At 40.4% G+C, this 22,645-nt stretch overlaps 1 pseudogene; it reads left to right on the top strand.

The window, feature by feature from the left end:
* Positions 1-22,463, top strand: part of LOC139183497 (mitotic checkpoint serine/threonine-protein kinase BUB1 pseudogene) — a 31,194-nt pseudogene extending 8,731 nt beyond the window's left edge.
* The last annotated feature ends 182 nt before the right edge of the window (positions 22,464-22,645 follow it).

Below are 22,645 nucleotides of genomic sequence, written 5' to 3'. Positions count from 1 at the left end.
CTATAAACTTCCCTCTTAGAACTGCTTTTGCTGCATCCCATAGGTTTTGCATTGTCGTGTTTTCTTTGTCATTTGTTTCTAGAAATTTTTTGATTTCCCTTTTGATTTCTTCAGTAACCTGTTGGTTACTTAGAAACCTATTGTTTAATCTCCATGTGTTTGTATTTCTTACAGTTTTTTTTCTTATAATTGATATCTAGTCTCATAGTGCTGTGTTCAGAGAAGATGCTTGATACAATTTTCAATTTTCTTAAATTTACTGAGGTTTGATTTGTGACCCAAGATGTGGTATATCCTGGAGAATGTTCCATGTGCACTTGAGAAGAAGGTGTATTCTTCTGCATCTGGATGGAATGTCCTGAAGATAGCAATGAGGTCCATCTCATCTAATGTGTTATTTAAGACTTGTGTTTCCTTATTAATTTTCTGTTTTGATGATCTGTCCATTGGTGTGAGTGGGTTGTTTAAGTCTCCTATTACTATTGTGTTACTGTTAGTTTCTCCTTTTATGTCTGTTAGTGTTTGTCTTATGTATTGAGGTGCTTCTCCGTTGGGTGCATAGATATTTACAGTTGCTATGTCTTCCTCTTGGGTTGATCCCTGATCATTATGTAGTATCCTTCCTTACTGCAGAAGGCAATGGCACCCCACTCCAGCACTCTTGCCTGGAAAATCCTATGGACGGAGGAGCCTGGTAGGCCGCAGTCCATGGGGTCGTTAAGAGTCGGACAAGACTCCAAGACTTTACTTTGGACACGACTGAAGGGACTTAGCAGCAGCAGCAGCATCCTTCCTTACCTCTTGTAATCTTCTTTATTTAAGGTCTATTTTATCTGATATGAGGATTGCTACTCCAGATTTCTTTTGCTTCCCATTTGCATGGAATATATTTTTCCATCCACTTACATCTGTATGTGTCTTTAGGTCTGAAGTGGGTTTCCTGTAGACAGCATATATATGGGTCTTCTTTTTGTATCCAGTGGGTGCATATTTTCTTTATCTTCCAGTGGGTGCAAGAAAATATGGTAGCAAACCAGCACACCCATGTGGCTTTGGATTCTTGTGAAAGAAACAAGGTGGAACCCTTGAAAGAGAGAAAGTTCAGTCTAGTTGAAGAGACAAGCCCAGACCCAGTGTGCCCCACAGATGGCCCTTTGGGCCATCTTTGCTCTGTCTGGGCCAGCCTGCTGCAGCTGTGCTGACAAGCGAGGCAGAGCAGGGTCTCAAGGCCTGTAAAGTCACAGACCCCGACTTTGCCACTGCAGAGGATCCGGGAGAAGCCAGCGCTGGGCTCCAGGCTGAACTGATGCAGGCTGGCTTGCTTGGGAATGTCGACGCTCCAAACTTCACTGTTGAGAACCCCTGGGATGAGGAGTTGATTCTCAAACTTTTATCCGGGCTTTCTAAACCAGTGAGTTCCTATCCAAATACTTATGAATGGGCATGTAAGCTTCCAGCCATCAAGCCCAAGACTGAATTCCAATTAGGTTCTTTGCTGGTCTACATTGATCACTTTATTGGAGAAGCGGCTTTCACCCAAGTCTATGAAGTTACCCATGGAGATGTGAACAACAGCAAAAATAAGGAGAAATTTGCTTTGAAGGTCCAGAAGGCTCCCAACCTCTGGGAATTCTACATTGGGACCCAGCTGATGGAAAGACTGAAGCCAAGTATGCAACACATGTTTATCAAATTTTATTTGGCCCACCTGTTCCAGAATGGCAGCGTGCTAGTAGGAGACCTCTACAGTTATGGCACATTATTAAATGCCATTAATCTCTATAAAAATATCCCTGAAAAAGTGATGCCTCAGGCACTAGTCCTCGATTTTGCTATCAGAATGCTCTGCATGATCCAGCAAGTCCATGACTGCAAAATCATCCACGGAAACATCAAGCCAGACAATTTCATACTCAGAAACAGATTTTTGGAACAAGACAACAAAGATGATGACTTATCTGCCAGCTTGGTCTTGACTGACCTGGGTCAGAGTATAGACATGAAACTTTTTCCTAAAGGAACTGCATTTACAGGAAAGTGTGAAACTTCTGGGTTCCAGTGTATTGAGATGCTCAGTAACAAGCCATGGAACTACCAGGTAGAGAACTAGAGAGATCTGAAACGTTTCCTGTATTACATTCACTGCAGTCTTGAGGTGAGTTTGGGCATCCAGGTAGTTTGAGCTGGTGTAGTCCTCTTCTTGGAGAAGGCAATGGCACCCCACTCCAGTACTCTTGCCTGGAAAATTCCATGGGCGGAGGAGCCTGGTAGGCTGCAGTCCATGGGGTCGCTAAGAGTCAGACACGACTGAGTGATTTCACTTTCACTTTCTTTTTGTATCCATTCAACCAGTCTGTGTCTTTTGGTTGGAGAATTTAATCCATTTACATTTTAGAGTAATTGGAGGCCTTACAAATAGCTGTGAAAAGAAGAGAAACTAAAGGCAAAGGAGAAAAGGAAAGATATATCCATTTGAATGCAGAGTTCCAAAGAATATCAAGGAGAGATAAGAAAGTCTTCCTCAGTGATCATTGCACAAAATAGAGGAAAACAGTAGAATGGGAAAGACTAGAGATCTCTTCAAGAAAATTAGAGATACCAAGGGAACATTTCATGCAAAGTTGGGCACAGTAAAGGACAGAAATGGTATGGACCCAACAGAAGCAGAAGTTATTAAGAAGAGGTGGCAAGAATACACAGAAGCACTATATAAAAAAGATCTTCATGACTCAGATAACAACGATGGTGTGATCACTTACCTAGAGCCAGACACCCTGGAATGTGAAGTCAAGTGGGCCTTAAGAAGTATCTCTACGAACAAAGCTAGTGGAGGTGATAGAATTCTAGTTGAGCTATTTTAAATCCTAAAAGATGATACTGTGAAAGTGCTGCCCTCAGTATGCCAGCAAATTTGGAAAACTCAGCAGTGGCCACAGGGCTGGAAAAGGTCAGTTTTCATTCCAATCCCAAAGAAAGGCAATGCCAAAGAATGCTCAAACTCCCACACAATTGCACTCAATTCTCACACTAGCAAAGCAATGCTTAAAATTCTCTAAGCTAGGCTTCACCAGTACATGAACCATGAACTTCCAGTTATTCAAGCCAGATTTAGAAAAGGCAGAGGAACCAGAGATCAAATTGCCAACATCCATTGGATCATGGAAAAAGGAAGAGAGTTCAAGAAAAACATCTACTTATGCTTTCTTGGCTATGCCAAAGACTTGGACTGTGTGGATCCCAACAAATTGTGGAAAATTCTTAAAGAGATGGGAATACCATACCACCTGACCTGCCTCTTGAGAAACCTGTATGCAGGTCAGGAAGCAATAGTTAGAACTGGACATGGAACAATAGACTGGTTCCAAATAGGGAAAGGAGTACATCAAGGCTGTATATTGTCACCCTGTTTATTGAACTTATATGCAGAGTACATCATGAGAAACGCTGGGCTGGATGAAGCACAAACTGGAATCAAGATTGCTAGGAGAAATATCAATAACTTCAGATATGCAAACGACCACCCTTATGGCAGAAAGTGAAGAAGAACTAAAAAGCCTCTTGATGAAAGTGAAAGAGGAGAGTGAAAAAGTTAGCTTAAAGCTCAACATTCAGAAAACTAAGATCATGGCATCTGGTCCCATCATTTCATGGCAGATAGATGGGGAAACAATGGAAACAGTGTCGGACTTTAATTTTCTGGGCTCCAAAATCACTGCAGATGGTGACTGCAGCCATGAAATTAAAAGACACTTGCTTCTTGGAAGAAAAGTGATGACCAACCTAGATAGCATATTAAAAAGCAGAGACATTACTTTGCCAGCAAAAGTCCATCTACTTAAAGCTATGGTTTTTTCCAGTAGTCATGTATGGGTGTGAGAGGTGGACTATAAAAAAAGCTGAGCACCGAAAAATTGATGCTTTTCAACTATGGTGTTGGAGAAGACTCTTGAGATTCCCTTGGACTGCAAGGAGATCCAACCAGTCCATCGTAAAGGAGATCCAACCAGTCCATCGTAAAGGAGATCAATCCTGACTATTCATTGGAAGGACTGATGGTGAAGCTGAAACTCCAATACTTTGGCCACCTGATGTGAAGTACTGAGTCATTTGAAGAGACCCTGATGCTGGGAAAGATTGAAGATGTGAGGAGAAGGGGACAACAGAGGATGAAATGGTTGGATGGCATCACTGACTCAATGGACATGAGTTTGAGTAGGCTCTGGGAGTTGGTGATGGACAGGGAATCCTGGCATGCTGCAGTCCATGCGGTTGCAAAAAGTTGGACATGACTGAGCTACTGAACTCAACTGATGTTCCTATTGCCATTTTCTTAATTGTTTGGGATTGATTTTGTAGATCTTTTTCCTTCTTTTGTATTTCTTGGCTATATAAATCCCTTTAACATTTTTTTGTAAAGCTGGTTTGGTGGTATTGAATTCTCTTAACTTTTGCTTGTCTGAAAAGCTTTTTATTTCTCCATCAATTTTGAATGAGATCCTTGCCTGGTACAGTAATCTTGGTTGTAGATTTTTCCCATTCAGTATTTTAAATATATCCTAACATTTCCTTCTGACCTGCAGAGTTTCTGCTGAAAGATCAGCTGTGAATAATATGGGGTTTCCCTTGTATGTTACTTGTTGCTTCTCCCTTGGTGCTTTTAATATTCTTTCTTTGTGTTTAGTCTTTGTCAGTTGGATTAACATGTGTCTTGGCATGTTTCTCCTTGGGTTTATCCTGTATGAGACTCTTTGTGCCTCTTGAACTTGATTGATTATTTCCTTTTCCATGTTGGGGAAATTTTCAACTATAATCAGTTTCAAACATTTTCTCATTTCCTTTCTTTTTCCCTTTTTCTTCTGGGACCCCTATAATTTAAATTGGTGCATTTGATATTGTCCCAGAGGTGTCTGAGACTATCCTCAGTTCTTTTCATTCTTTTTACTTTATTGTGCTCTTCAGAAGTTATTTCCACCATTCTACCTTCCAGCTCACTAATTTGTTCTTCTGCTTCAGATTTTCTGCTATTGATTCCTTCCAGAATAATTTAAATTTCAGTAATTGTGTTGTTTGTCTCTGTATGTTTATTCTTTAATTTTTCTAGGTCTTTGTTAATTGATTCTTGCATTTTCTCCATTTTGTTTTCAAGGTTTTTGATCATCTTGACTATCATTATTCTGATTTTTTTTTCAGGTAGTTTGCCTATTTCCTCTTCATTTATTTGGACTTCTGTGTTTCTAATTTGTTCCTTCATTTGTGTAGTATTTCTCTGCCTTTCATTCTTACTTTTCTTTTTTAACTTATTGTGTTTGAAGTCTCCTTTTCCCAGGCTTCAAGGTTGAATTCTTTCTTCCTTTTGGTTTCTGCCATCCTAAGGCTGGTCCAATTGTTTGTGTAAGCTTTGTATAGGGTGAGATTTGTCCTGAGTTTTTGTTTGTTTGTTTGTTTTTCCTCTGATCAGCAAGGCTAAGTGAGGTGGTAATCCTGTCTGCTGCTGATTGGGTGTGTATTTTTGTTTTGTTTGTTGTTTAGATGAGTTGTTCTGCACAGGTTGCTCCTGGTGGTTGGGTGATGCTGGGTCTTGTATTCAAATGGCTTCCTTTGTGTGAGTTCTCAATATATGATACTTCCTAGGGTTAGTTCTCTGGTAGCCTAGGGTCTTGGAGTCAGTGCTCCTACTCCAAAGGCTCAGGGGTTGATCTTTCCCTAGGATACCCCCCAGCATGTGCTGATCTCTGGATCTGTTGTGGGGGAAGCTCAGATTCTAATCTGGTCCTATTCCTGTGTGTTCTTGCCTCCAATGTCCCCTGCTATCAGAACTAGTGCATTTTCTTTTGTGGGAGCTCTGAATGTCCTTTTATATAGTCCATAGACACAGAGTCTGCCTATTTGATTGTGGACTTAATCTGCAGTTTATACAGCTGGTGGGAAGATTTTGTGTCTTCTTCCTTAGCCACACTGCCACTGGGTTTCAACTGTGGTTTTATTTCCACCTCTGCATGTGGATCACCCACTGGTGTTTGCTCCTGAGGCTTCCTTGGAGGACTTGGGTTTGCCCTTGTGAGGGCCAGATGTGCAGGTGGTGCGGCTGCTTGGGTCGCAGGAGTTCTGGCAGCACCAGCTACTCAGGGGAGTTGGTGGCTAGGGCAGCAGGAAATACAGTGCTCTAGAAGGGTATGGAAACCAGTATTGGCCAATACACTCCAGTACTTTTGCCTGGAGAACTGCCCTGGCAGAGAAGCCTGGCAGGCCACAGTTTACAGGGCTGCAAAGAGTTGGACATGACCAAAGCAACCCTGTGCGCATACACACAAGATTTTTTTTGCCTGTGGCAGCTCTGCCCCAGTGAGAGTTGAGTGTGAAGGTGGCACAGCTGCTTGGTTTGCAGGGACCCTGGTGGCACAAAGTGTACAGGGACACGGACTGCCTCCACTGCAGGAGTTATGGCCCTATTAGAGTCTTTCTTTGGGCCTCTTGTAGGTGGCGATCAGAAGGCCTCTTTGGTTAGCCTTTCTCTGTAGCTTTGCCTATTCAGGCACTTAGAGGTCTCCCTTGCCTAGGATCCTTCTCTGTTGTTCAATGTGTCAGGCACATAGAGGGGGCCCCCCTGGCTGGGGTCCTACTCTGTAGATCAGCACATTAGGCACTTAAAGAAGCACCCTGGGTGGAGTCCTACTCTGTAGTTCAGTGAGTCAGGTGTTCGATGGGCCAGACTCTCTACTGTTTAGCTGCCCATGCTGGCATGTGGGGAAAGAGAGGCTATGGTGAAGGCTCCCCCACTATGTGTGACTCAGCAGTATAGCCTTGCTTCCATGGCTGCCCAGCTTTCCACCACAGGCATTTCCTACCACTATCTCCTCCCTCACATCCCCTCAATCCATCTCCTCATAGTCAACAGCAGCCTTTGCCATGGGATTGCTCCACAATCCCTAAACTTCAGCTCCCATCTGCTGCGCCTTCCAGGGGATCTGTGTCCCTGTCCAGGGTATGTATGGCTGAGGTAAGGACTGTCTGATTCTCATTCCATTTAGGCTGCCTCAGATCAGCTGTTTCACTCTCAGCCTTAAATGTTTCTCCTCTAACTCAGACAATTGTCCCAATGTGGGATCGAACCCCTGCTTCAGTTCCCCCCGCAGGTCCAGTTCTACTAACACTCCTGTTTTCTCCCTAGTTCCTTTGTCCTTCTGAGTTTTGGGTGATTCTGTATATTCTTTTCCACTGGTCAGGTACTCCTGTCCACTCTCAGCTGGTGTTCTGCATACACTTCTGTGTCTGAAGGTGTATTTCTGATGTATCCATGGAGAGAGATGTACTCCACATCCACCTGCTCCATTGCCACCTTGTTCTCCTCCTGTCTTTGTTATTTACTGGCTGGGTGTATGCTTAGTCACTCAGTTGTGTCCGACTCTTTGCGACTGCATGGACTGCAGCCTGCCAGGCTACTCTGCCCGTGGGGATTCTCCAGGCCAGAATACTGGAGTGAGTTGCCATGCTCTCCTCCAGGGGATCTTCCCAACGCAGGGATCGAATGCAGGTCTCCCACATTGCAGGTGGGTTCTTTACTGACTGAGCCATCAGGGAAGCCTGGGTATTCTTAGGCTTTAAGTCTGGCTGGGTATCCTTAGGCAAATTAAATAATATTGCTAATCTTTAAATCTTCATTTATAAAATAGGAGTTTTTGTCCTCGCCTTATAGAATTGAAGGTTTTTGTGGCTATGAACATCTGGCAGTATGCTGGGTAGTAGATATTTATATTTATTTTCATTTGGAATCTGAGAGCCAAGATTTAAATTGACAGCAGATTGGTAATGGTGGGAAGGATGTGTTTGTTGAGTCCCTTTGCTTCTGGCTTTAAGCAATAGCAGATGACCTCTTCATAAAAGGTGAGGGGCTTCTCTCTCTCCATTCACCATCACTGCTGGTTCTCTTCTTGATAAGAGGTGTGTGTTTTCTAAGCACGTGTCGGATATGGACTGTCAGTATCACTGGGGATCAGTTTTTCTGAGGATGCTCTTGTTGCCTGAGGCTCAGATATTCACTTCCTAGGTGGCACTAGCAGTAAAGAACTTTGCCAGCACAGGAGACCTAAAAGACAGGGTTTGATCCTTGGGTTGGGAAGATCCTATGAAGAAGGAAATGGCAACCCACTCCCATATTCTTGTCTGGAGAATCCCATGGACAGAGGAGTCTGGTGGCTATAATCCATGGGGGTCTCAAAGAGTCAGACACAACTCAGCAACAAACACACACACAGATGTTCACTAGAGAGCATCCACTGATTATAAGAGTTACAGGGAGCAGTTTAGATAACCTGGTTCTAAGATCTTACCCTCTGTCACTTTCAGACTACTAGCAGAATATTCCCATGCTTCTGACATATTAATATTCAGAGCTATTTTGTCCTCTCTTTGCTTACATCCAGCTGTGTGTATGTTCAGTCATGTCTGACTCTGTGACCCCATGGACTGTAGCCCACTAGACACCTCTGTCCATGGGAGCAAGAATACTGGAGTGGGTTGCCATTTACTCCTTCAGGGGATCTTTCCAACCCAGGGATCGTACTCATGTCCTGCAGCTTCTGTAGGCAGATTCTTTACCACTGAGCCACCTGGAAAGCCCACATTCCACTCTTGTAGTCCTCAATTCTATCTTTGCAAATTAAAAAAAGTTAAAAGGAGGAACAGTTTTATCTCTAAAAGGAATGCTACTTTCTCTAAGACTCAAACTTCAGACAGTCCTAAAAGTAACATATCTTTCCCCTTCTACATTTGCAACTCAGTGGAGAAATAAAGTTAATAGATCACTAATGAATACTGTTCCTAAAATATGCCCAACACTGACATAGAGTGGAGAAAACAAGAAGGAACCCAGTAAAATATCCAAGTGTTCTTTGAGGATTATTTTAGAAATTATCTGACAGAGCTGTGGTGTTTGTTCAGGGGGACTACGTGAGGATGCTTCTTGCTGTCCTTGCTCAGTGCAGTGAGGTAAAGGACCATATACCTCTAGGTGGCTTCTAGGCAGATCTGCTCGTTTTGGAAGACAGTGTTCTGCAACCCACTGGTTTCACTTTAGAGAAGAGAACCTTGCTTCTAAGGTAGTTGATCTTCACAAACCAAGTCCGGATAATGGGTCTTTGTTGAAACCTCTTGCTGACGATTTCCACACTTTTTATAAGTGTATCCACATTCTTATATTCTTTGTATATGCTGCTGAGTATAAGTAATATAGTTAACAAATTAAAGATTGAGATTAAATTACATCCTGCATTCAGTTCAGTTCTGTTCAGTCGTTCAGTCGTGTCCGACTCTTTGCGACCCCATGGACTGCAGCATGCCAGGCCTCCCTGTCCATCACCAACTCCCGGAGTTCACCCAAACTCATGTCCATTGAGTCAGTGATGCCACCCAACCATCTCATCCTCTGTCATCCCCTTCTCCTCCTGCCCTCAACCTTTCCCAGCATTGGGGTCTTTTCAAATGAATCAGTTCTTCGCATCAGGTGGCCAAAGTATTGGAGATTCAGCTTCAACATCAGTCCTTCCAGTGAACATCCAGGACTGATTTCATTTAGAATGGACTGGTTGGATCTCCTTGCAGTCCAAAGGACTCTCAAGAGTCTTCTCCAACACCACAGTTCAAAAGCATCAATTCTTCAGCACTCAACTTTCTTCATAGTCCAACTCTCAGATCCATCCTGCATTACAGTTACTTAAAACATGATGCAGTGTGCCGTTTACTGTCACTTTTTAACTTCCAGATTTTTAGACTGTACCTTTTAAAGAGACCTAGTCATCCCCTACAGAAACAAGTAAACAAAGTCAGTGAGCAAACAAGCAAGCAAACAAAACCCACACCGACACCAGAACCTGCACTTGAGGAAAGCTGCCACCAGAGGGTGCAGCTGTTAAGGCCAGGCTGTGAGATTTATGTGAATAGTTTTGCTAAAGACACGAACACCTGTTCCCTTCCTGTCAATAGTCAGAATTAAAATTCATTTAAAAAAGTGAAAGGACAACATACTTATAAATAGAAATGATGCTGAAGAACAATAGCTTTTAAAGATATACTTTGGTCATTTAAAAACCAATATTCTGTAATATTTCTGACTCCAAATTAAAATTTCTAGAATCCCTTGATTAGAAATTTACTTTATTATTTTAAATGCATTATTCTACTATTTTTAGTCCCAGTAGTGGACATCAATAGCCCTAAAAGCCTAAAGTAGACAACTTACTTGAAAATTATGAGAATGGGTTACTCAGGTGGTTCCGACTATGAAGAATCTGCCCGCAATGCAGGAGACCTGGGTTTGATCCCTGGGTCAGGAAGATCCTCTGGAGAATGAATGGCAACCCACTCCAGTATTCTTGCTTGGGGAATTCTATGGACAGAGAAGCCTGATGGGCTACTGTCCATGGGGTTGCAAAGAGTTGGAAAGGACTGAGCAACTAACACTCAGACACATCTTAGGATTCTTGGTTTTAGAGTTTTTCAACTATTGATCACTTTTTGCTTTGAAAGCTTGAAAGTCTCGTATTTTTAATGAATCACATTTAAAAAATTTTAAGCTCATAACTCTTTTACATGTATTTATACCATCTGGAGCCTCATAACTGGAGTAAAATGTGCAGAAGATTGTATATTGGTGAATGAGAATCATATCAACCTTTGGAAGCTTAATCCTGTTTCTCTAGATCTGGATTTATGTCCATATTCATAATATTAAACTCATCCTCCATAAAACCAGCATAGATAACTGTTGGGGTCCATCTTACCCAGACCAAGTATAGACCATCATACTCTGCATTATATAGTACTCAGTATGACTGCTAAAACATGATACATAGGTCCTCAGTAATAAGGGAACTTCTCACCCAGTCATTCATCCTCCTCCTCAGATCTCTACAACCTGGTCCAAGTATATTTTTCAAGTTGCTTGCTATTGAACCAAAACAAGCATTAATCTCCAGATGTATCCAGAAGTTGTAGATAAAAAGTCCATTGAATAAGGAGCTTACCCAGCAAAAGAGTGAAATGGTAAAAATGGTAATATTTATAGCTATTTCCTGATTTTAATCATCATCATTTTACTCACCATTTTCCTTATTACCATCCAATATTCATACTGACAATTCATAGCACATATAAACTTGCTTCATGCATAGGATAGACAAAAAATATAAGAGAACCTAGAGCTTATTGGATTGTGGTTCAAGGATGTGTGTGTGTGTGCACTGAGTTGCTTCAGTCGTGTCTGACTATTTGCAACCCTATTGGCTGTAGCCCGCCAGGCTCCTCTGTTGTTGGGATTTTCCAGACAAGAATACTGGAGTGCATTGCTACGCCCTCCTCCAGGGGATCTCTCCAACCCAGAGACTGAACCCACATCTCTTAGGTCTCCTGAACTGGCAGGTGGGTTCTTTACCACTAGAGCCATGTGAGAAGCCCCAGTTCAAGGATAGAAACATTCATTTTATCCACTTTTCCTACCATTAAAATTCCAGATCAGGGAAATTAAGCAATTTGTCCAGAGCAATTAAACAACTAGTGGCAGTTTCAACCTATAGGATCAAAAAGGCCTTACTTTTCTGTTACATATTTCAAAGTGGTTTGAAATATGTTGGGCTGGTTAAAATGTAAAGCCAAGTACTAGAAAGAAGTAACCATCAAAAGTACAAGCAACTTATTTTAATTGTGGTTTGTTTAAACAGTCACTTAATGATAATCATGATCTACTCAAAGCTGTTTAAAGCTCTGTTAGAGAGTCTATTGTTTTGTGAAATCCTATCATGTTGCTCCCCAGGGTTAACATGGACTGTCAGTGGGGAGAGGTACACAGCTGAGGCCAGGGTCCACCATACATGTTCATTAAATGATTTCATTTCTAACACACTTCTTCCACCCAGTTAAAGCACTGGGGATTGAAGGAAAGCTTCCTTACTAGAAATAGGAGTTTTTTAATTTAACAGCTCCTTAAAAAATTTTTGAACTTTTCTACTTAAAGACATATTTTAAATAGCTTAATTAAGAAGTTTAAGAAGGTGTGCTGGCAATCCCTACACAAGTAAGATTTATGGTGACTAATCTGATAAGATTACACAGTAATTTGATGTTCCCTTAGTGTATCTTGGACTTCCCTGGTGGCTCAGATGGTAAAGCATCAGACTACTGTGCGGGAGACCCAGGTTCGATCCCTGGGTAAGGAAGATCTGCTGGAGAAGGAAATGGAAACCCACTCCAGTACTCTTGCCTGTAAAATGCCATGGATGGAGGAACCTGGTAAGCTATAGTCCATGGGATCGCAAGAGTTGGACATGACTGAGTGACTTCACTCACTAGTGTATCTTAACTATATGATAGAGAAAACCTTCCAAATTGTAATGGAAATTGAAAGCTAAAAAGATATATACAGATACTGGTTTCCATGGTGTGTAAAGCAAGACCAATCCTTATCTTCAGTAAAGCAGGGCTAGTGGAGTGACTAAACAATGCTAGCATTTTTAGTTTGTGAGATCGTTAATAAAAGGTTAGACAAGCACCCCGTACTTTATAGTAAATGGCTCATTTATGATTTTCAATCTTTTCAGTCTGTTAACCTTTCAACTGACACTAGTCTGCTTTAGTGTCAGGAAGGAGATAGAAGTTTTATTTGCCCGTGGCAGATTTCTTTGGGATAAGCTGGTGAAGGTCAAAGACAAAGCCTTCTTGATTTAAACCTTTAAGTGCATCATTTCCTTCTTGCTTTTACAACAGTGTCTTAATTGTAAAGTGGATTCGAATATCACATAGGCTATTAGAGTTAACAACAAATCTGGGTCATCTTAAATATTAATGTTCTTTTATCCTGGAATGCTGTGATTCTATGAAATCCATTGATCTAAGGTCGCATAGGAAGATCGTTAATATGAGGCTTTGGGCTTTTTGTCTAACTTATTTCTGGTGGGCCTGTGACTTTGGAACTGTATCCAAACCGGAGAGGGTTCCAGGTATCTGGGTTGAGGATATAACTGTGGAGAGGATAGAGCAGCTGGAGAAGGAGAGTTTGGGCTTTTGGCAGGGAAATGTAGTATTTGTGGAAATAATCAAAGAGGATGGTGACTCAGAGAGTAGGGGAGTAAAGGAGTCACTGTGCACATCCTTGTTTCCTAGTTGGGGCCCAGGGCATCTTATGTCAGTGTTTTCTCGTGAGAGAAAGGGATGGTAGGATTAGGTATTATTTGCTTGATAGCTGATTTTTCGTTGCAAAATTTAAACCTTAAATGCGTTTTTTTTTTTTTTTTGATAATGGTTGCCCACAGAGCTCATTTTGCTCATTTACCTATCAGTGTATCAAGTCATCCACTGACCCTTCCATCCATCCACAGAAGTTTGTTGAAATTCTGATCTGATTCAGGCTCTTCATATAGTCACTGGGGGTATTTCTAGAGAGCAAAACAATCATGTTTCCTGTCCTCTTGGCAATCATAGACAGGCGGAGGAGACGACATGAACAAATAAAGATAACAAGAAAATTTAAAACTACATTTGTATTCTATTAAGAAAGTTTATAATAATGACAAGTACTGGTGGAGAAATAACAAGTACTATGAGATAGTACTTGAAAAAAGAAATAATTTCTTTTTTGCTCTGTAAATAATGTTCAAGAAGTTAATTTATCCTCATGGTTTGGTGAACTTTACATATCAAATCTCCATTTTCATTTCTAAAATCTTCACTCTTTTCCCAACTTCAGCTCTCCAACTTCCTGTGAACATTTTCTTTTGGATATACCATCAATACTAAAAGTATTTTTGTAAACTCTCCCATGTGTAAGCATTTGTATCAGTCAGGGAAACACCATGTATTTGGTTAACTCAAAGTTGTAGGTTTCTTTTTTCCCTCCTCTCCATCCTTAATTTTGACTTCAGATTTGCTCATTTCCTCTGATATTTCTCTTGTTCTCAACTTTGTTTTGTGCTTTGATTCTCCTTCTCAATTTTGCTTCACTTTTGATCTTGCTTGGTTAATATTTTAATCTCTTTGCATCCTAAGTATAGAATGTACTCAGAAGGCAGAATTATTAATCCCAAGCTCTATTTTCTTCACCTCATTCTCCTTTAAAAAATCTACTTATTTTTTGATTGATATCCATGGGACAGCAACATTTGTGAACCTGTTGCCTTCAAGGAAATTAAGCAATAACCCTGGTGTAAACACTAGCTTTGAGTTATAGACACACTAGAATAACCTGATAGATTTTAATTTTCAGGTCTTTTATGCTAGCTTTTCATCAAACTGGTTATAATGAATGTGTACCCAGAATTTTATTAATTGGAAGAGAAGAGTGTATGCAGTTACATTGAAGTTCATCATATGTTGGTGCAAAGATTGGGTTTTTATGAAAAAATGTGTATACATAACAGAAGGAGTTCGGAGTGTATGAAAATATATAGTTACATTAATGGGTCATGGGATATAAGTTTGGTAAAAGAGTAATAAGGGAAGGGAGGGCAAGAGGGAGGTGGTGGAAGTGATTTAATTAGAGGCCAGATATAGCAAAGAACTGGAGTTGGAAGAACTAGAGCTAGAAAGCTAGAAGATGGTAGTTAACAGGATAGAAAACTTAAACTTGGAAATTTGGCAGAGGCCCAATAATTGGTTACTAGGCCCTGACCACGGGAAGGAGTGGAGATCTGGTGTGGAGGAAAGGATCATTAGACATCCAGTGAAAGAAATGAGAGGCCAGAGTCTTGCATGAATCTCCTATGTGATTGTTGGAGTCACAACAAGTAATGATAGGCAAGTGATGATGAGAAAATGTCAGTGAGCAAGGAAGTAAAATCTTCAGTGACTGGAAAAGTGACTGGGAGAAAGGTTCTGTTCAGTTCAGTCACTCAGTTGTGCCTGACTCTTTGTGACCACACGAACCGTAGCACACCAGGCATCCCTGTCCATCACCAACTCCCGGAGTTCACTCAAACTCATGTCCATCGAGTCAGTGATGCCATCCAGCCATCTCATCCTCTGTCACCCCCTTTTCCTCCTGCCCCCAATCCCTCCCAGCATCAGAATCTTTTCCAATGAGTCAACTTCGCATGACGTGGCCAAAGTACTGGAGTTTCAGCTTTAGCATCATTCCTTCCAAAGAACACCCAGGGCTGATCTTCAGAATGGACTGGTTGGATCTCCTTGCAGTCCAAGGGACTCTCAAGAGTCTTCTCCAACACTACAGGTCAAAAGCATCAATTCTTTGGCACTCAGCCTTCTTCACAGTCCAACTCTCACATCCATACATGACCACTGGAAAAATCATAGCCTTGACTAGATGGACCTTTGTTGGCAAAGGAAAAGGTCTGCTTTTCAATATGCTATCTAGGTTGGTCATAACTTTTCTTCCAAGGAGTAAGCGTCTTTTAATTTCGTGGCTGCAGTCACCATCTGCAGTGATTTTGGAGCCCAAAAAGATAAAGTCTAACACTGTTTCCACTGTTTCTCCATCTATTTCCCATGAAGTGATAGGACCGGATGCCATGATCTTTGTTTCCTGAATGTTGAGCTTTAAGCCAACTTTTTCACTCTCCTCTTTCACTTTCATCAAGAGGCTTTTGAGTTCCTCTTCACTTTCTGCCATAAGGGTGGTGTCATCTGCATATCTGAGGTTATTGATATTTCTCCTGGCAATCCTGATTCCAGCTTGTGCTTATTCCAGTCCAGCATTTCTCATGATGTACTCTGCATATAAGTTAAATAAGCACAGTGACAATATACAGCCTTGACGTACTAGAGGTTAGACTCTCAAAAACACAATATTAAAAATACAAAACAAAATCAATCACAAAAATTATAAAAAAATATGAAATTTGCTTTAAAAATAGGGTCTTTTTTTGGGCAATAGTAGGTTATAAAAGTGAAAATTAAAGGAGTAATAAAGAACTTAAAAATAAAAATAATTAAAAAATGATAATAGTAAAAATATATCTAGGATTTTCTCCTGAGCTATTGAGGGCAGTGTGGGGTCAGTTCCGTTTCAGATGGTTCCTTTTTCCAGCTTATACTTCTCAAGTTCTGTAGGCCCTGTCCGATGCTTAGTCAATGATAACTACAGGGTTTTAATCTGTTGCACCTGTCACTTCCAGAGCCAGTCCCTCTTCTTGTTTATTTTGGCTTCCTCTGTTTGCAGATCTCCTCAGTGTCTAATTTCTGCCTTGACACAAGGGGGCGAAGGTGGTCACACTTATTTAGGCTCATTTGTTCAGTTGTGCTGTGGGGAGGGAGGAACACTGCAAATAAATATCACTGGCGTGTGTTGGGAGTGCTCGCAGTGTATGGACCACATTGGGTTTGCCCCAGCTCACGGCGCATATGCTTTCCTGGTCTACACTGCTCAGGCTCCAGGTTGCTCTGCAAGGGAACTGTCCAAAGTGGGCCCTGGATTTCGTGCAGTTTCTAGGTCTAAGCTGCTCAGGTTCAGGTTCTCGGGTACTATACAAAGGCACAGACTCAGTTGGGTATGCATTTTGTGCTCTTCCCAAGTCCAAGCAGCTCAGGCAACCAGGTGCTTTTCAAGGGCACTGTCCTAGGTGGGCTGTGCGTGTTAATCTCCTTCCCGGTCCCAGCTGTTTGGTTTCCAGGTGCGCCATGGGAGCACCATCTCAGGTGTGCCGTGTGTCTCCTCTGGGGAGCTGATCTCTGGCTGTGACCCTCCTGGTAGATGTCAACCATCCAGGATCCCAGCAAGACTTGGTTAGCAACTGGAAGCCTGCTCACAGTTTGGTGGAGAATGCCATCTCTGGGGCCAAAATTGCCCCTTGCCTTCCAGCTCTGGCTGTCTCCTGCCTGCCTCTCTGCCTCTGGTGGGGGGAGGGGCCAGTTGGCAGCTGGCTAGCTCTCCTTTGATGCTAAGTCACATCAGTCGTGTCCGACTCTGTGCGACCCCATAGACGGCCACTCACCAGGCTCCCCCGTCCCTGGGATTCTCCAGGCAAGAACACTGGAGTGGGTTGCCATTTCCTTCTCCAATGCATCAAAATGAAAAATAAAAGTGAAGTCGCTCAGTTGTGTTCGACTCTTAGCGACCCATGGACTGCAGCCTACCAGGCTGTCCATGGGATTTTCCAGGCAAGAGTACTGGAGTGGGTTGCCATTTGGTATTTGCCTAATCCTTTGTTCTGTGAGTGGGCCAGGTAGGTTAGAGCTTTTCATTGGAAAGTTCTCTCTCTGTCTCTTTTTTTTCTCTCTCTGGCTATCTCACAGTTTGGGTTGCTATCTCATGTTAGTTCCCTCAGATTGTCCTCAGGGCATTTAGGCCTGTCCTTACCCTAAGCATGCAACCCTGCCTCCCTCCTCAGCCGCCCTTCCCCCCCATCCGCCCCCACCCTGCTCGCCTGTGGCTGATGCGAGTGTCTCTGCTGGGAGTTGCGGTTAGGCGCATATTCTGTGGGTTTTTTCTTTTTCCCCTCCCAGTTATGTTGCCCTCTGAGATTCCAAAACTCCCACAGACCTGCTGGCGAGAGGGTTTCCTGGTGTTTGGAAACTTCTGTTCCTTCACGACTCCCTCCCTGGGATGAGTATTCGTCCCTAACTCTCCGTCTCTCTTGTCTTTTATATTTCACCCTACCTCCTTTTGAAGAGAATAAGATGCCTTTCTGGGTGCCTGGTGTCCTCCACCAGCATTCAGAAGTTGTTTTGTGGAAGTTGCTCAGCATTCAAATGATCTTTTGACGAATTTGTGGGGGAGAAAGTGGTCTCCCTGTCCTATTCCTCTGTCATCTTCGATTTAGTGTACCCTGGGTGGGACCTCATTGTATCAATAGTTTTGACCTATGGTTCCCTTTCATTATACCTAACTGCCTCTATCCCATTCCATTTCACCTAATCTTTTTAAGAAGTACTTTCAAAAATTGTGTGTATGTGTATGTATTTTACTGAAAGCAATCTTAAAGTTACCAATTTTGTCTGAGAATCAGGAAATTTGCTGAATGACCTCCCCCCCCCAAATTTATTTTAACAAAATCACTGGATTTAATCATTGTATTAATAGATAGTAAAGAAATTTTCACCTGTGAATATTAGCTCTGTTCAGTTCTAAGGGGGTTAGTATAATTGGATCAGCAAAAGAGATGGGAGAGGATCTGTGGTCCTCTCTACTGTTGGTGATCTTGTTAAGAGCGTGGATATAGGTGAATATGGATTGTATGTTAGTATGGTGAGCTAGGTGGTGATTGTGGCAGGTGAGAGAGGGTACAGTTTGTTTAAGGAGATGAGATACTATTGATAGCCAACTAAAGGCTGTCCTGTAGGAATGTTGCTCCAGTGTTGTCAGATCTTATCATGAAGACAGAAATCTGAATGTTTAGATATTATTATGAATGAAATATAATGATGCTTATACTGTTTAAATGTTGACTACCAATTGAAAATCCAATTAAAAATACAGTGTAGGCTGAGGCACATGAAAAGATGATCAATATTGTTAATTATTAGAAAAATGACAATTAAACCTGCAATGAGGTATCATTTCACATTGGTAAGAATAGCCAGCATTAAAAAGTCCACAAATAGTAGATGCTAGAAACGGTATGAAAAAAAGGAGCCCTCCTACACATTGGTGGGAATGTGAATTGGTATAGCCACAATGGAAAACAGTATGGCAGTTCTTTAAAAAACTAAAAATAGAGTTTTCATAGAAAATTATATTTTGAAAAGATACATGCATTCCAATGTTCTTAGTAGCGCTATTTACAACAACCAAGATATGAAAGCAACCTAAAGCCCATCAATACATGAACAGATAAAAAAAAATGTGGTATATGTACACAACTGAGTGTTACTGAGCCATGAAAAGAATGAAATAATACCATTTGCAGCAACGTGGATGAATCTAGTGATTATCGTATTAAGCGAAGTAAGTCAGAGAGAGACAAATATCATATGATGTCACTTACATGTGGAATCTAAAAAAAAAAAAATGATGCAAGTGAATTTATTTACAAGACAGAAATAGATTCACAGACATAGAAAAGAAACTTATGGTGACCAAAGTGAACCTAGAATTGTCCACTTTGTATTTTTTATGATGATATATTTTCTCTTGTTTGTATCATATAAACAGAGTCATCTGTGATCATACTTAGCAGAGACCCCATATGGATTTAATATGTACTTAAAAACTGTTGAAAATCACAATTCAAAAAATGATTTTTAATGAGCTGTGTCTTTTTCAAGTTTTCTCTTTTCCTATATCAACCTCAAAAGACAATCTAATTATTTTACAAAAAATATATAGAAGCAATGGAATAGATTCTTGTGTGAGGAGTTTGATTTGTTGATGAGGGGATTTCACAGATATTCTCTGAGCTATGGGAGGTATGGAGAATATAAAAATGCTTTAAAAATTCTTAATTAGTAAGGTTCTTTTGGACTAAGAAAAAAACTTTTAAGAAAGACTAAAATTTTTTTTTTTTAAGACTAAAATTTTTAAAAAAGTTCTTATATTACCCTAAAAGGGGGGGGGGGGTAATGATTTTCTTCTATTCATGTATAAGTTCCTAGGAAAGATTGTGATTAAAGTGCATTATTTAAGAAATAAAACATTTCTAACCACAAATTTACTAAAATTCTTATTATGTTTTTCAAAGAAATAATGCCAGTAACTATTTGTACAGTGGCTTTGTTACTTCTTTTTAAAAAAATAGTCCATTTCTCTATGTAATATTCCTGAACATTTTCTTATCATCACTATTCAGAAGGCCTTGTGTCTTGAATATTACACATAAAAATGTAAACTACACATTATTCAATTAAATAACTTGAGCCTAGTCAATGTATCCATAAATGTGGCTAAGAGGGTGACCATCTGACCATTTTCAGAGCATAGCAGAAAAGGATGAAAACACTATCCCTGATTTTGGGGCTTTGGGTTCTGACTGCTAGCTTCTTGGTAAGTCCCATCAATTGAAATCTTCATCCATTTTATTTTATTCAGACCATCTTTGCAAATCCATGGTGATAATTCTGAACCTTGTTTATATTCTCCTGGTTTTCCAAATGCTAGAATTTTTGGTAGCACACTTAACAAAATTGAATTATATCCACACATTGGACCATTCACTTGTCACTATTCAGTGTTGTTGTTTGGGTAAAATTTCTGTATACCTGACAACTCTCTTTCTACAAGAAGCAAGGATATTAATGTTCAAGAAAAAAATGTCATCTTGCTTTGATGCCAGTTTGACACTATGCCGTGTCTCCTCTCTTAGAATCAAACTGCATCCAGTTCTATACGATATAGTGTAACAAAAATGTCAGGTTGTTCATAGTTCTCTTGAATGTTTATATTATGCCAAAGTGCCACTAGCAAAGAACTGCTAACCCACAGTCTGAATCTTCTTTGAAATAAAATAATTTGGTTGGAGTTTTTATTTTCTTTGCCCCTCTTAGCTTAAGTATTTTGATTCAATAATTTGAATATAAGCTTTTTTTTTTCTGGTTTTCAAGTCTGAAAAGACCTCTCTGTAAAGATTCGTGAACAATTTGTGTTGATTTGTATTGAATCTAAAAAACATCTCCACCATTTATAATACTGAATGGGTTAGTGACATCATGTCCTTTGTACCAGACATCTCAACATCTAGTCCTCATGGTAGGTGTGTTGTCATAAATTCATAAAGTTATGTTGTATCATTTGATTTCAGAAAGCTTTCTTTTTCTACCAAACAACCACCTGAGAAGTCAGCTTTCCATATCTGCAAGGGGCTAATGTTTTAGTGTTTTAGTTAAGCTGTCACTAGTATATTGCACTAAGATATTAGTAAATGTTATCCAGTTTCATAAAAAAGTAACATTTTTAGAGTTTAAGGAAGGAACTAAAACAAAATAATTGACCTCTTCATCTTGATGACATAAAAAGTCTCCAATCTTCTGATAAGCCAAGAGGATCAGGAAAAGTTCTAACTATTTTAAATGGAGAAATCTAGGCTTGTGAATTCTGTAAATTAACCAACCAAAGCTCTCTTCTACAACAAAGAAGCTCTACGCTTAAGAGAAATTGTTGGGAGTAGTATCAAAATTAAGCAGAAAGGAGACAAGCAGTCAATGTTCTGATGAAAAGAGGGGAGGAGAGCAAAGAACGTAGAGTTCAAAAATTTTAAGGCCATAATTTGTTAACATTTCATGATAACAGTAGACAGGGAAATCCTAGAACCAATGGGAAATGAATAATTTTTTACATTCTTCTTTATAGAACAAGAGAGTCTATCTTGCTCCAAAGTTAGTTATAAAAAACAATTATGGCAGAACCCACTCAAAATAACTTTAATAGAGAAAAAAAGAGCAATGATCAGAATAATGATCCTATGGGTAAGGAAGCCATGCCAGAAATTCATGCCCCCAAATAAATGGAATATTTGTTCCCATACATCAAAACAAATTTAAAATTTGGAGGAAAAAAGAAGCTATGAAAGAACTGCATTAATCAATAGAAAACTCAGAAAAAATGATTGGACAGAAACAAAGTTTGAAAAAAGAGCTCTTGGAATTCAGAAGAAAATTGGAAATTAAAGACCACATGTAATGAACACATGAGCAAAGAAATACATAAGAAAAATAGAAGTGAAAGGGAGGAAAATATGTTTCAATAAAAAAAGTAATTTTTAAGGAGATGTTGAACTGGAAAAAAAAAACAACCTAAAAGTTGAGAGTTATGATTTATTAGGTAACCTTACTGAAGATTATAGTACAAAAGACAGCCTCATCTTTGAGGAACAGTTCTAAAGAAGTAAGGGAGAAGCCAGGATATATAGGAGGTTTTGTTGAAAAGAAAATATAGTCAAACATCAAATGATCACTGCTTACCACAAAAAACAGACATCACGAGTTAATGATTTTAGTGCTTTTTCATGTATGAAAAGATTAGGCTCATTGAAAGTATTCCTTTAAGATGTGGCTTTTGTTTCAAACTTCAAACTTTTAATTTTGTATTGAGGTATAGCTGATCAGATATGCAGATGACACCACCCTTATGCAGAAACTGAAGAAGAACTAAAGAGCCTCTTGATGAAAGTGAAAGAGGAGAGTGAACAATTTGGCCTAAAGCTCAACATTCAGAAAACTAAGATCATGGCATCTGGTCCCATTACTTCATGGGAAATACATGGGGAAACAGTGTCAGACTTTATTGTTTTGGGCTCCAAAATCACTGCAGATGGTGATTGCAGCCATGAAATTAAAAGACGCTTACTCCTTGGAAGGAAAGTTATGACCAACCTAGATAGCATATTCAAAAGCAGAGACATTACTTTGCCAACAAAGGTCCGTCTAGTCAAGGCTATGGTTTTTCCATTGGTCATGTGTGGATGTGAGACTTGGACTGTGAAGAAAGCTGAGCACCAAAGAATTGATGCTTTTGAACTGTGGTGTTGGAGAAGACTCTTGAGAGTCCCTTGGCCTGCAAGGAGATCCAACCAGTCCATCCTAAAGGAGATCAGTCCTGGGTGTTCATTGGAAGGAATGATGCTAAAAGTGGAACTCCAGTACTTTGGCCACCTCATTCGAAGAGTTGACTCATTGGAAAAGACTCTGATGCTGGGAGGGATTGGGGACAGGAGGAGAAGGGGATGACAGAGGATGAGATGTCTGGATGGCATCACTGACTCGATGGATGTGAGTT

Source organism: Bos indicus, chromosome 6, assembly GCF_029378745.1.
Source record: "Bos indicus isolate NIAB-ARS_2022 breed Sahiwal x Tharparkar chromosome 6, NIAB-ARS_B.indTharparkar_mat_pri_1.0, whole genome shotgun sequence".
Classification (NCBI taxonomy): domain Eukaryota; kingdom Metazoa; phylum Chordata; class Mammalia; order Artiodactyla; family Bovidae; genus Bos; species Bos indicus.
This window is presented reverse-complemented; position numbering and strand designations above follow the sequence as displayed.